The sequence below is a fragment of the Microtus pennsylvanicus genome, chromosome 4 (assembly GCF_037038515.1).
Source record: "Microtus pennsylvanicus isolate mMicPen1 chromosome 4, mMicPen1.hap1, whole genome shotgun sequence".
In the NCBI taxonomy this organism is placed as follows: domain Eukaryota; kingdom Metazoa; phylum Chordata; class Mammalia; order Rodentia; family Cricetidae; genus Microtus; species Microtus pennsylvanicus.
The window spans coordinates 89,974,970-89,990,150 of record NC_134582.1 but is presented as its reverse complement, the minus strand read 5'-3'; the positions used below and the strand labels follow the sequence as shown (position 1 = coordinate 89,990,150).

Below are 15,181 nucleotides of genomic sequence, written 5' to 3'. Positions count from 1 at the left end.
TCCCTCAGTTCTGCCACGCATTCTAGTCAACTCTGGAAACACCGCCACAGACAGACCTGGAGTTAAGATCTGGTGCCTCATAGTCAAGTTGGCAATGAAGATTACCTGTCATACTGTGTGTAGTAAGTGCTTGTATAAAATGTATTTTATTTACTGAATGTTGTTTCTTTTGTATTAGAGCCCAGAGTCTGAAGGGAATTCACAGCCTGGCTCAAGCGTACCAAGGCACTGAGGGGGAAGTGAGGTCTATGCTAAGCTTAGCTGCAGGGCCTTGAGATGGGTGATGCCTTCTGTCCTGTCTGTCCTCCCCCACCTTGTATGGAGTCACAGTGTGGGTGGGATGGTGTGCTACAAAGGATCAGGTTATGTGTGTCACTTTCTGCTTCTTTTTTTTTTTTCATACAGCCCAAAACTAGTTTGTGTTAATAAGAGTTACATTTGGAGAGGAATTTTGCAACCAAGAAAGATGAAAGCAAGCAAAAACCCTAGGATTTTGGTGAGCTGGAAAAAAAAATGTGTCTTTAAAACCTCACTCAAGCAGGGTATGGTGGCAAACGCCTTTAATCTCAGCACTGGGAGGCAGAGACTGGCAGATCTCTGTGAGTTCAAGGCCAACTTTTGACCTGTCCGTCAAGGTCAAAGCCAGTGAGGACTACTTAGGAACCCCTGCCTTAAAAAACAAAACAAAACAAAACAGAATAAATAAAATCTCATTGAGAAGAACGATGACAGTGTAGCTTAGGTCTGTATTGGAGCCTTTACCTGACTGGAACATGGTCAGGTTCTGCTGCAGTCGCTGAGGTTGCATGTAGTAATACACATCTTTATTTTGTAGGCAGTGCATCATGTGACTTCTGGGAAAGGCTTCACACTGCTTAGGATGTTTTAGTAGGGGTGTTCCTAACTCCCTTACTTTTTAAATTAGCTTACTTGAATTGGAATGGGGATAGGTCAGTATGGTAGTAAATGGAAACGCTCTTTAAAACCCAGAAGGAAGAGTGTATCTGTGCAATTTCATGCGGGTTTTATGTTTTTAGGTATTAGACTGTAAATGTCTAAGAAAAACAAGTGGGAACTGATGTTAGCAGTGGCTAACTTGGGTTGACATATTTTCTTGTTATAGCATATATTGTTAAAATTTCAAAAGCAAGTTAAATTTCATAGTTAAATAATTCAAACGCAATGACAATTAGAAAAAGTACAATAAAGAATGGGTCTTTACTCTGGGTCACTTTCCCTGGTGTGATTTTAAATGCCACAGTAGTGGCCTATATGTCCTTTTGTGTCACACACAAACACACTCAACATACACATCCATTGATATTCTTCCACAAGTAGAAGTGTGCTGACATATTGACCTACTCCTTAGATTTTCTTTTTTTAAGGCTTTGTATCTTGGAAAGATTTTTAGTCTTCAGGTTCTTTAGTAGAGGCTGCGACTCTGCCACCGTCCCTATTCATCCCAAAGGAATTAAGTTCGTTTCTAGAAAATATCTTCTTTTTACTGGCGTTGTTCTTGCCTTGAAGTGTGCAAACCTGCCTCCTAGTGGCAGTTCAGAGGGTATTTCCATGCTGTTGTCCCAGGTTGGTGTCGTTTCTTTGGGGGTTAGGAATGGGAGGGTGGGTGCAGGGGTCTTATTAGATCCTGCCGAGGGCTGGCCGAGGGGACATTGACTCCCCCAACCATTTGTAGGTCACTTCCTGCTTAATGTTTTTTTTTTTTAAACAGCACATATTTTATTTTATTTTATTATTTTTTTTAATATTTTTTATGGTTTATTTAACTTTATTTTATGTGCATTGGTGTGAAGGTGTCAGATCCCCTGCAACTGGATCTTCAGACAGTTGTGAGCTGCCATGTGGGTGCTGGGAATTGAACCCGGGTCCTCTGGAAGAGCAGTCAGTGCTCTTAACTACTGAGCCATTTCTCCAGCCCTGCTTAATGTTTTTAACGTAATGATTCTGTGAATAATATCTCGCTAAGAGTTTCTGAAATCAGAACAGGCTCCTTCTGGTTCTTTTTTAAGTTGGGCATTATGGAACTTTCTAAGTGGCCACAAAATAGACAGTGATAATAAATCTGCCCTGGCTGTTGTCCAGCTGTGACTGACGGTCCCTAGCCTGTCCACTCCCACTCACTCCCCTGGCTACTTCTGCCCTACCTTGGCTGCCTTCTGGTTCTTACATAAGCACCCAAACCTTAAGCCTTCACCAAGACTCCACCAAAGGAGTTCTTTCATGCGCTCAGACGCCCTGGCAGCGCTGTGGTTTCCATTTGTCTCCAAGTGGTTCTCAAACCCTTTGTTGGGATAATTGGGTTTCATCTATTTTGCCATCCTTTTGTGCTGTGAGCACATCTCCCAGTTTCCTTGTTTCTTTGTAGATTATTTGCTAGGGAAATTGGGCTGTCTGTCCTGAAACTTCTACTGTTGAGTGTTTGAAAAGCCAGATACGTACCTATGTGTCACTGAAGTTGTTCCAGCCAGTGGCTTCCAGTTTGAAGCTATCTCTAGCTGTCTTCAGGCTATGTTAGGCTATGTTTTCAGGTTGTGGCTCAGCATAGCTTTGCTTTTGACAGCGACTTGCATGGATCACTGGTAAATGACCATAGGTACAGAATAGAGAATGCTCTTTGCATAAAACTTCACAAGAATGAAGTAACTCAGCACCACGCAGTGTTAACCAAGGACACAGAGCACTGTCGTCTCTGCTCCTGTAAAGGAATACCAGCAAGTGCATGACTCGGGAAGGAAACAGGTTTGAGGGCTCTGGAGTCTGGGAGGATGAGGACCGGGTGTTAGCATCTGTGGAGGCTATCTCACTGCACTGTAGCCCACAGTTCTCAGGAGAGTGGGAAAGAGCAAACCTAGCCCTGCAAGCCATTTTGTGGTGGCTTAAATAACATGAGTGACCTACCATTAGCCCCTGCCTCCCACTGCTCTTCACTGACAGTCGTTTCAAACAGGAATTTCAGTGGGGGCAAAGATATTCAAGCCATAGCAGATACCAGCCCTTAACCACGATAGAAGTCATATGTGCATTGATTGGCTCAGTCATCTGTGGAAGTGGTGGCTTTTAATGAGAATGTGATCAGCTGCTCTGTGTCCTGTGGAGGCAGGCCTATTGAGAGTCTCTGATGTGCACACGCAAAACTCAAACTGCAAGTTCTCCACAGATGTGGTTCTTGCTGAAGGGATCCCAGGTATCAGTGAGAAGGTCAGAGTCTAGGAGGAGCCCATCTGGCTCTTACTGTGGGCTGCTTTTCTTTCCAGGTGAGTTGTCGGAAGCATTGCTAACCAGACTCACATGTTCATGACTCTGCGGTTTCCATCATTCGTTTGCCTTTCCGATTACCTTCCCCTTGGTTGTAGTGCCTCTGTCATTTCTGGGGTCTAGGCTAGCCCACAGAGAGAGGTACCATGGTTGTAGTGTCTCTGTCATTTCTGGGGTCTAGGCTAGCCCACAGAGAGAGGTACCATGGTTGTAGTGCCTCTGTCATTTCTGGGGTCTAGGCTAGCCCACAGAGGTACCCTGGTTGACTGTGACTGGTGACATCAACCCCATTCTTTATGTTTATCGCCATAGCTCAGCATGTGAGGTGGCACAGGAACCTGGGCAGATGCTTCAACATAACCACTCATGTCTTCTCTCCTACTGCGTGATGGGGCAGAGCTTCCTGAAGGAAATTGAATTGGAAGGTGCCAACACAGGAAATAAATCCAGTGGCAGGGAGCTAAGAATGCTCATTCCTGAAAAAGAAAACCAGTAGCAGAGTATTGCGAGACCCACATTTCATTCAGCTAGCTCTCGAAGTAGCATGGTTTACCTTCTTCCCCACACAGTCTTCTGTACACGTGGAAACTGCTGTTTAAACCCCAGGGAGTGACTGCTACCATGTTTCTTCTCGCACACGCCACCTCCCCTTCCCCACTCAGAAATGTGTCTGTGGTGCTCTGTGCTCCTGGACACAGCCGAGTCCCGCTGTGATAAGAGGAGTATGCTGCTTGCTGGTACACCCCTCAACTGAGGGCTCCCCATGCTGGGGGGATTAAGAGAGACTAGGTGTGATGAGGAAGTGCACACATGTCACATTTACAAGATGGTTGTAATTGCTAACTAGCTTAAGACTCAATACCTGGAGGAGGGGTATGAAAAGATGTTAATAAAGCCTCGACTCCGTTGGCAAATTATGATTTAAAGATTAAGAAAATGTCAAAGAGTTCCCAGTGTTACTCTTCTAGTTATCAGACTTGTTCTCCCCATTTTCCATGACTCATTCTTTTAAGAGCCTCTGCCCCCCCCCCCACTCCACCCCAGCAGATCAGTCAGCCTTGTCTTGGACTGTCTTGTGCTAACAAAATGAACAAAAACCCCGAGATACCCAAATATGGCTTACCTGGCTTGTGGGACAGCTAGCCAGCAGGATGCAAGCGCCTGCTCCCCATGGAGACTTTGTGGCGAAGGCCCTGGGCATGGCAGGAGGCTGGGTCAAGGAGAGCAGGAGCGTGCTACAGAACTTCCTGGGAAGATGCGACATACGCGTGTGCTCATCCCAGATAGGGATCCCATGGCAGAGCAGAGTACAGGCACCACCAGAGTCCAACTTAGTGAGCCAGTGAGTTTTATTGGGGTTACTTAGAGAATATGACTCAGACAGCTGCTTCACCAGAGCCCACAGCAACATGGGTGACAGCCCACAAAGCTGGGAACCCGGAGCACACTGCAGGCAGCTCGGCAGCTTGAGTTGGCCTAAACCTCTTTCAGCCCGCTCACTTGGTTTCTGCTAGTTTCAGGCAGCTGGTCTGGTCTGAGAGTAATCTTTGCAGCTTGGGTTGGCTGAGAGTTAGTTGTCTTTGCAGCTCAGATTTCTCTTTTCTGAGGGGGACTTGACATTATTGCTTACTTTGGCAGGGAGGGGCCTAGAGAATCTGATCAGTTTCAGGGACTCCTGAAGCCTTGCTGAGTTGTTTACCTTCCTGCTTAGGGAGCTTCCTCTGCATGGCATGGGATGTTCCGATCTTGGTGAAAATATTGCACAACAGCCAGGAACTTTGACCATAGGCAGTCTGTTGGCTGGCCACCCAGGTACACAAACCTAAGTTTCTGTATTTTAGCCCAAGCAAACAGATCTTTATCTTAGTCTTTTATCTTTGATTCTGGGGCATTTTCAAGAAATGAAGCATACAACCAGCCGTCCAGAAAAGCCAGAACATCATATTGTCAGCTTTGTTTAGTGAAGTCCATACTTCTTGAGTCTCTGCATCCTTAGAGGTGTGTGTGTGTGTGTGTGTGTGTGTACATACGTGTAGGCATCTATGAGTGTGCCTGCGCTCACAGAAATGGCCACATACCTGTTGGAATCCATTCCTGACTAGCTTAGGAACCCATGTTCAATGGACCCCAGCATTAGTGGTCACAGTAAGGATGGTCTGGCTTCATATTCCTTTCCCGTCCACTGTAGTTACCATGACTACTCCCTTCATTTGCTGCATCAAAGATCCTTAGCAGTGAAAGCGGAAATGGGTGTTGTCAGACTCTAACCCTGCCCATTGCACAGTGGGCAAAGTGCTCTTGATTATTGAGAAACCGGTGGAAGCATACAATGGAAAACACATCAGTTTTCAGTGTCTTTATGCGGCAGCTGATTGTTTTGCATTTTTTAAAAAGGCATTGTGTTTTCAACTACAAAATGACTATCATAGGACTGGCACTAGTGAGAACTACTGAGTCTGCGTCTTGGTGTGACCTTATTGAGAATGTGTAGCTTTGTGTTTTGATTTAATTGGCGCTCCTTAGGTTTTAGGTTCTTGTGGAGCCTCCTTCATCTCCCTGAGTATCCCCTGGCCTCCGTGTTAGCACTGATAATGCAGATGGCTGATGCAGCCATCCCTGCCCCTGATGACAATGACAAGAGCCAGTTGATAAGACATTCCTACAATACCTGTAATTTAGAGACTTTTACTTTCCAAGATTGGCACATGTCGGAATCGCCCAAGAAATATTTTAAAACGCTGGTTTCATTGATACAGGATGCAGCCTTGGCATCAAGATGGCTTATAGGACAGTAATATCAAGTGACTCGAATGTACGGTACTGGTGCCATGTTTCAAGGATGCTGTAAAGAGTTAGCAAACCAGAGCCTGGAACAGTGGCAGGAAGGCTCAGCCTGCTGGCATAGCTCCTCCTCTGGGCTCCTGTGACACCCAGACAGCTGGGTTGGGGGAAGCTGGCCCAGCTCTTACACCTAGGAAGTGCATGCTTAGCCCTAAGAAGTCCCTTGTCTTCTCAGGATCTTCTGTGGGGTAAAAGGTGCTGGAACTCCTTGCCAGTGTGATAACACATGACTGTTGAAGGAGGATTCCAGCCCCCAAACAGTGGGCGCTTCCTCCAAGACCATGGATTAGGTACAAACCATACCCAAACACCTATTTTCACTGAGAGATCCTTTCCTTTATTTTATTTTTTATGGATTTATTAGTGCATACGAGTTGACTTTACCAGTCCCAGGACTGGAGTGCGCGCAGCCTCTGGCATATTTGCTAGTCAAACACTGATCCCTAGTAACCTCGACTCCCCTAGGAGGCCTCGCCAATTACTTTGTGCTACCATTCTCCCCTCCAGATTTCAGTCGCCTCAGCACCCCTGTGCAACGGATAATGATTATACTCCTTCGGGTCTAACCCTAATTCTCCCTTTCCTGAGAGATCCTTTATTAAGCAGGGAAGAAAAGTTAAATGGCTGCTTTCTGACTCAGGCAGAAAACAGCAGCAAATCACCTTGCAGGTGTGCTTTTTAAGAGGAGAAAAGGTCTGTGGCCTAGGATGTGGCCTAAAGGAGATAGAAGATGAGGGGGAAGGGGAAGGGGACAAAGGAAAGGGGGAAGGGGTATTTGGCCCCAGAGGGACAAAGGACTGCCTCTGACGAGAGAGGAGACAGGTGTGGCACACAGGCAAATGTTGGTTTATAAAGGTAAAGGGGTTGATCCCGAATTTCCTGAGAAACCGCCACACTGCTTTCCAAAGTGGTTGCACAAGTTTGCATTCCCACCAGCAGTTGATGAGTGTACACCTTTCTCCACAACCTCTTCAGCAAAGGCTATCATTGGTGTTTTTTATTTTAGCCATTCTGACAAGTGTAAGATGGTATCTTAAAGTTGTCTTGATTTGCATTTCCCTGATCGCTAAGGAAGTTGAACATGATCTTCAGTGTCTTTTGGCCATTTGAACTTCTTCTGTTGAGAATTCTCTGTTCAGCTCAGTGCCCCATTTTATAATTGGGTTGATTAGCCTTTTATGGTCTAGTTTCTTGAGTTCTTTATATATTTCGGAGTTCAGACCTAGGCTGTTTAGATGTTAACCTTACTAGATCTGGAAGGAGGTGGGAGGTCCTTGGACTCCCCACAGGGCAGGAAACCAGGTTGCTCTTCAGGCTGATGAGAGAGGGGGAGTTGATTAGGGGAGGGGGAGGGATTTGGGAGGCCGTGGCGGGGAAGAGACAGAAATCTTTAAATAAATAAATAAATAAATAAATAAATAAATAAATAAATAAATAAAGGTAAAGGGGGAAACCCCATGTTAGGTTGAGGGGTTTGATTTTAATTGGGCATGTTAATTAGGTGAACCAAATGGAGAATTGCTGGACCTTGATGGTCAGCCTCAGGAGGGGGAAGTGGCCAAATAAGGGACTAGACCTTGGGGGCTAAGTTTTTAGCAAGGCAGAGGGAATGGGGGAGAAGGGCAAGGCCTGCCAGAGCCACATGCTCCAGTGGGCTAGGGTCCCTTCATCTGTAATCTCAGTTCTTGAGGAACTGAGGTAGAAGTGTAGAAACTTCAGGCCAGCCTGGTCTACATAGTGAGACCTTGCATCAAATAATAATATACTAATATAGTAAATAAATAATGAAAAAATTTAAAACTGTCTTCCCCACCCACTGTTAATAGGACAGTTTAATCTCAGTGGCCTCCTATTTCCTGCTGATCAAGGCCAGCAAGTGGAGAGAGCGACTGCAGTCTCCACTGGAATAATTGGGTATTTTTCAGGGAGCAAAACCAGATGGCTCACCAGAGTGTGCGTTGTGTGTCTGTGTGCATTTTTACCTGTCAGGCTGTACATGTAGCTTGTGGTAAGTTTGAAAGCGCATGGAGCCCATATCTGCTTTTCTCTCAGATTATTTCAGGGTTTCCTTAGTGCCAGCTCTAACTAAGGCAGACTTGGTGAAAGGTGTGGTGAATGGACAGAGTCTGGTGTGGCATTTCTAATAAGAAACTTCAGTGCAGTGTGTGCCACAAGGGATCTTCTTTTGTGTTCTGTGGCTCTCTTTGTTTTTGACACGGGAATAGCATATTCGTGTTCCCTCAGCCCGTCTCTACTTCATTCATAGCCCTCCATGTTCATAAAGCCTTCGAGACTTCACTAGAAATTAATAACTCTTCAGACCCCAGATCTCTGGAGTCCTCATACCGCCGGCCCACCCGCTTCTTAACTTCCTGCCCCAGAGGTCCGCATCTCCTTCTTTCCTTCCTTGCCCATCATGTACAAGTGGTAGTCATGGAACCTGGTAACTTCGCGTCACTGAATTCTTTGTCCTTGATGGACAGAACACTCTCCTCATTTATCTCTAGTGCTCTTCAGGGACTAAGCTGTGTCCGACCTAAATGGCATTACCACAGACTGGAGCCAGCAAACATTCATTAACTTCCCAGTTGCAGAGCCCTGGATCTGAGACCCAGTTCTTTTATGTCCTTAGAATCTCTTAGCTCTTCGTTCTCATCAGTGATTGGTCTTGTTTTCATCGCCTCTAAGACCCTTGCACCACACCCTAGGTCTTTCTCTTTGTAGACTCTTACAATGAGGCAGTTGAAGGGAACTCCTTCCTGTAGTGGGCTTTTCTTTCCAACACTTGCCTGCCCTCCATCCTTCAAGGGGCCTCTCAGAGAGAGTAGCTCATGTGTTTTCAGTTTGAGCACACTGGCTGGGTTCTTGCCGTCTCTCTTTAAATCTCATGTGTTTTCTGTTTGAGCACACTGTCTGGGCTCTTGCTTTCACTCTTGAAATTCGCCCTCCTTTCTCCTGTCCTTTCTCACACCTTCACTCTGCCTGCATTCTCCCCATGGCCCTCCAAAAACGTCTTGGCAGGACAGGAGCTAAACAACCTCCCATTGAGCCTGTGTTTCTTGTCAGCCCTTACCCCCCCTACCCCCCCCCCCCCCCCCCCCCCCCCGCTCTGTGGTTTGACTTTTCTGCCTTGCCAGCTTTCATTAGCGATCTTGTGCCCCGTCCCCCAACTAGAACCTTCCATGCTCCCTGGTCTCCCACATGCTTTGGGAAGCACCCTTCATGGTCTCTTCAGCTGTGCCATCCAACTGTGCATCTCAACAAGTTTGGCATCGAACTAACCCCCTGTTGATGTCTGTGTACAAAATCCTTTCAGATTCTTCTACTTTTTCTGACCATTCCCTTGCTACCTCTGTCTTGAGTTTTTTTTTTCTCTTATTTATTCTTTGAAAGTTGAGGGCACTTTTCTCTTGCCAGTAATTCTTAGCTGAAGTGTAGGTTACCCATCAAAACAATTTTCCAAAGTTTTTATAATGTACACTACTAAAGTGTCAGATTCAGTTAGGTATTCTAGAAGCCTGCAAGATGGTTCTGCAGTATTGTGTCATTGGGAGGTAGCAATTAGCCATTGTTTAACTATTTACGCATTCGGTAGATATTCACTGAGCACTTACTGTATTGCAGTGGCACTATTAGTTATTCAGTTTTTTTCTGTCATAAAATGCTTTGAATAAAAAGCCCTCGTTTTTCTCTTTTTCTAGCCTTGGTTAGTTTTTTTCTTTTCTTTTTTTCTGAAGGGGTCATTATTAAAGTATAGCCATGGTTTCTAAGATCTTGTGGTCAGATTGAGTCCTAAAGAGTTCTGTTTCTGCATGCAGGACTTCTGTATTGTCTTAACCACCATTTCTCTAAGGATTCTCTGAATTCAGTTTCTTTCCATTTACTTTCTAGATTTATGTGTCCAAACTGTTTTGCTTGCCCTCCTCCAGAAGAATGTTTGCTTTCTGCCTCTTTGCCAGCCTTTGATGCTCCCCAGCCTGAACGCCTTTACCTGTGGACATTGTCACTTTCCACAGTATAGGACCTGTGTATTCATGTCTCTCAGGTTCTTGCATGCAGCCGCGTACTCTGGTATACAGGAACAAATAAATATATTCTGGATATATTGAACCATGGATAATAATTAAATATCCTTTATCCAAAATGATGAGGACCAGAAGACATCTGAAGTTGGGGATATTTGGATATTTTCATCAACTTTACAAGCTGAGCAGTCTGAAATCTGAATAAAGATATTTAAAATGCTCCTAAAACTTGATATTTGGGCAGTGATGTTTCAAGGTTGGTAGCACTTTGTATTTTGAGATTAGGGCTGCCCAACATGGGTATTGCTACATTTTAGAAATTATCCTGCAATTTTTCAATTGATCTGTAAATTTGTAATTTAGGATCTATGACCATTGTAATTTAGCACATTGTTAGGATTCATTTCTATTCAATTTAAGTTTTTATTTTTGCATTCCTACTCATTATAGATAATTTAATAATTGAAGAAATTATAAGTAGTAATATGAAAACATTAATGCACTACTCTCAGATGTGTGTGTCATGGTGTGTATGTGTGGTGAGCCTGCCTGCCCATTGATACCTAAGTTGACGTTTGTCTTTGTAGCACAGCATCTTCCTCAACAGAATATGTCTTGAGTATCTTCCGTAAGTATTTTCAAGAAGCTAAATGATGGCATATGTTATGGAAGGCTTCTTTAGCTCGTCTCCTGTTACACACGTGAGCCCTCCCCCATGTCATTGTTAACACATGTGCTATGGTAAGCATTGTAGCAGTACTTCATGTTACACAGTTGTGACGGGAGGGTCTAGTGGCTTAGTGTCTCTCTGTACTGTGTTTAATAGCTGTAGTTTAATGAGGAAAAGAGCAAGGAAGACCTGACAGTAGAGTGAGGGAAGTTGCCCTGGAGTAAGGAGAGAGTTATGGTGGGTGTGGGCTGGGAGCCTCCAGATAGACTTTCTGAAGGGCTTTGGGTTGAACGGACATCTTATGGACTCATTTCTCTGGCTATATCTGTTAAGAGTGTTCGGTTACTGTGATGTTGCATACTCGTTTCTATTCAGTACTGAGGCTTTTGTTATGAGTAAAGACAGATGTGATTTAATCAGGAACTCTTGATATTACGTGAGTTACCTTTTATCCTCCTTATCCTGTTGTTAGTATGAAATTATATAGCAGTTGGGCTTGTCTAGTGGCTCAGAGCACCTGTGATTCTTCTCTTTTGGAATTCTTTAGAAAATGGTTTATTATTTATTTATTTTTTTATTTTAAAAGAATCTGTTATCAAAAGTCCCTAGGCCTAGAGCCTTAGAAAAGTCAGTTCTCTGTCATTCTGATTTTCTCTGTGATGCCACCTGGTCAAGCTTTCTTCTTGCTGTGTCCATTTTGATAACTACCACAATGTTCTCTGGGTTTTTCCAGTTTGTCACATTTGTTCACACAGAGGTGGATTTGTGGCTTTTCTCGCGTATTTCACTGTTCTGTGGTTCAGAACATCAGTAGTCTAGAATTGCATTTTTAGTGTTCCCATAGCTGGTTCTCTCTCTTCCCTACAGACACAGGTCAATCCTGAGGTTGTGGAGCTATGGCACTTGTAAGTTAAGAGAGGTAGCTTATAAAGGCAGGTACTAGGTTAGGGGTTAGCAAAGGCTAGGCTTGCTCTTTCTGCTGAGGAGTACGTGCAAATGGTTGGTGTGCCTTGGCATTTGATGTTACCCATGTGTGTCTGGTGTTGCTGAAGTAGCTGTGGCAGTCCACAGATGGTATCAGGGTGTGTTTTGACACAGATGACAAGAGGAAGTAGGAGCCATGCTGTATCCAGTAGTAATAAAAACAGTGTCCACATTGCTCTTCCCTTTTCTTTTTCAGTCAATGGCAGAAAACAGGCGCCTTTCTACAGTTTATTGGGTTCTACTTTTTAACATTTTACTAGTTTATGGGAGAGTACATTAGGGTTTAGAGCCAACGCTAGTAGCAAGAGGCTCAACACTAGAACTGGTGTGGACAAAACTTAGCTATCATGCAGCAACCCCCAAATGTGCCACTCTGTGCACTTTAAGTCTGGATCCACGGTGGTGGGGAGGTCAGGCTGGGGGCTGTCTCAGAACTGAAGGCCCTGTCTTTCCAACCCTTCATTACCCTCTTTTCCCGCGTAAAGACCGCAGTCAGATGTTACTGCTGGAGACCGCATGAGTTGTTTTCTTCTCCAGATTGTGACCGAACCCTGACAGTAGCAGCTGATGGGAAGAAAAGTTTGTTTTGTCTCATGGTTGAGGACGGCCACAGGCCATCATGGCTGGGAGTGGCAGGACCGTTGGTGACACTGTGTCTGTTGTCAGGAAACAGAGACAAAGAATTTTTCTTTTTTAAATTAAGTCTGTGACGACACTAGTCCATGCGGTGATGCTGCCCACCTGCAGACTGGGTCTTCCCACCCCAGGAAAGCCTATCACAGACTTGCCCAGAGTTTGTCTCCTTCGTGGTTCTAAGTTTCATCAATTGACTTGGTGAGTGTGTGGTCAGATGCAGTGGCAGATGCTCCTTTCATCATGGCATCAAGCTTTAGCTTGACACCCAGCAGTCAGTCCCGAAGTGGATGTCCTGGGGCATGACTTCATTTTCAGTACTAAAGGATGCAAAGGAGAGAGATGAGGAAATGTTTGCTGTTATTATTTGCTCGCTCTCTCTCTCTCTCTCTCTCTCTCTCTCTCTCTCTCTCTCTCTCTCTCTCTCTCTGGATAGAATTGTAGAACTGCTTCTTGCTCTGAGTCATAGTGAAAATATATATTCCATTAAATATCGACAAATTATCTTGTATAATCTACAAACACAGAATACATGTCCACAATCTGAAATTTCAGAGATTGTTTTAAAAATGCATTATGTTATAAGGAGCCTTGTAAAGCACGGGTTAAATATAAAGAGGGTTTTCTGTGAAAACTGACAGCAGCAAAAGCTTGCCTAGCTCGCCAATTGAAGATGTTGCTCACCTGTTTATTGAACTGCGGCTGCAGGCAATGCTTACTGCACCAAATGCAGTTCTAAGTCAGGCCCCAAATTTGTGTAGCATTGTTATCAAGATAAAGGCAATTGAAAAGTGAAAACTGGTGTTTTATGTTCCTATGCCAAGGTCATTTTTGTAAGGAATTATATGAAATGCACACATTATGTGGCCAGCCTCGGTATCCTAAATAACCACACAGATATGGACCAGCCTCGGTATCCTAAATAACCACACAGATGTGGCCAGCCTCAGTATCTTAAATAACCACATAGATGTGGCCAGCCTCAGTATCTTAAATAACCACATAGATGTGGCCAGCCTCAGTATCTTAAATAACCAGTCTTTAAGTATTTGTTAAATCATAAGTTTTTGTTGCTTTGAGCTACAGTTAGTCTATTAATAAAAGTTCCTTTTTTTCAATAATGTCAAATTATGTATGCACAAACTCTAGACACCCCAGCCATTACTACAGTGAATACATATAATATACACACATTATTATTTATTACTAAGGTTTAGATGAACTGCTGGCAGAGTAATAATAGTTCTTTGGTTAAAAAAACAGGTTTTTATGTTTCTCAAGGGCTGTGTGTTTAAGTCACATGATTTATTTATTTATAGCTTGAGTATTAGCAATGTATTTAGTGCTTTATTTTGTTAAAAATGGCCTTTATTCTTTTGTCACTTGTATTTATACAGATTTCAGCCTTGCCTCCTTTTCTCTCTTTCTCTCTCTCTCTTAGAAAATAATAATTATTAATTCTGGTTCTACTTTTTCACACCATTCTTAAATTTGTTTATTTTTAATTTTAGCCGTTACACAAAACTATATAAATTATGCATTTGTGAGGTAACGTGATGTTTTTAGATATGTGACCATTGTGTCATGTTCAAGATCAGGCTAAAAATACCTATTTCCCCAAATATTTATCATTTGTTTGTGGAAAATTCTCCAAGTCCTTTCTTCTTGTGCTTGGGATATGTGTGGGATCTTGCATGCATTAAACGAGCTCCAACTCCAAGTTCCCCGTATTTTGCATTGAGAGAGAGAGAGAGAGAGAGAGAGAGAGAGAGAGAGAGAGAGAGAGAGAGAGAGAGACTGTGTCTGTGTGTGCCTGTGTGTGTCTGTGTCTGTGTGCCTATGTGTGTGTATGCCTGTGTGTTTATGTGTCTCTGTGTGTCTGTGTCTCTGTGTGCCTGTGTATGTGTGTGTGTCTGCATCTGTGTGTCTGTGCCTGTGTGTGTGAGTGCCTCTGTGTGTGTGTGTGTGTGTGTGTGTGTGTGTGTGTGTGCCTGGCCAGCTTTCACTTTCAGCTCATCGTTCATGACAGATAACTCTGATCTGGAAACCAAGAACAGTTCCCCTATTTCACAAGTCTCCAATGCTCCCTTTAGTTCCATTCTGAGTCTGATAACTAGCAGGAAGCAAACAGGACAAGGCTTTAGAGGATGCATTTTCCTTAGTTGCTCAGGATGGGACAGTTGTGTGAGGCCTGCAGCTCACACTAGCTTCCCTCCTTCCTTCTACGGCTCTGCTGTGACTGGATGGCCAGTGAGTGATTGTAAGAAGTTTGCTCAGTGAATTGAAGAAGATTTGAGCTCTGTCATTCTGACAGGAGTACGTAGGGGAAGCTGCAGCAGAGGCCAAGAGCCCTGTGATGTCTGCTTCTTTGGTTTATTTAGAACATGGTCCCTGAGCCTGAGTCTTCCCTGGCCAGCTGTGATGGGGTTGGTGTTGGAGACTGTTCTGGGGCCAGTGGTGTGGCAGTGGCAGAGGGCAGAGGCTGTCGTAGCCTTGGCACAACACTGTAGAACATTTGTCTAAATTATACTTTGATGTGATACTTAAAATGTTACATGGTTGTTGACCATGCTCAACTAAGTACAGGAGCCAGTATCCTGGGAATTGTGTGCCTTTTATACTAAGCACTGGTACTGATGCTGTACTTGAACGAATTACCACCACCGTCACCACCATCAAATTTGTATAGTCTTACAAAATTCAAATTAATTGTTACCCAAAACTGAACTTGGATATATTCATAAAACCTGGTTTG

General features: G+C 44.0%; 1 protein-coding gene across 3 annotated transcripts in view; it reads left to right on the top strand.

Annotated features, from left to right (window-relative positions):
- The window catches only part of Hivep1 (HIVEP zinc finger 1), a 143,104-nt gene that overhangs the window by 62,267 nt on the left and 65,656 nt on the right, over window positions 1-15,181 (top strand). The window lies entirely within an intron of this gene.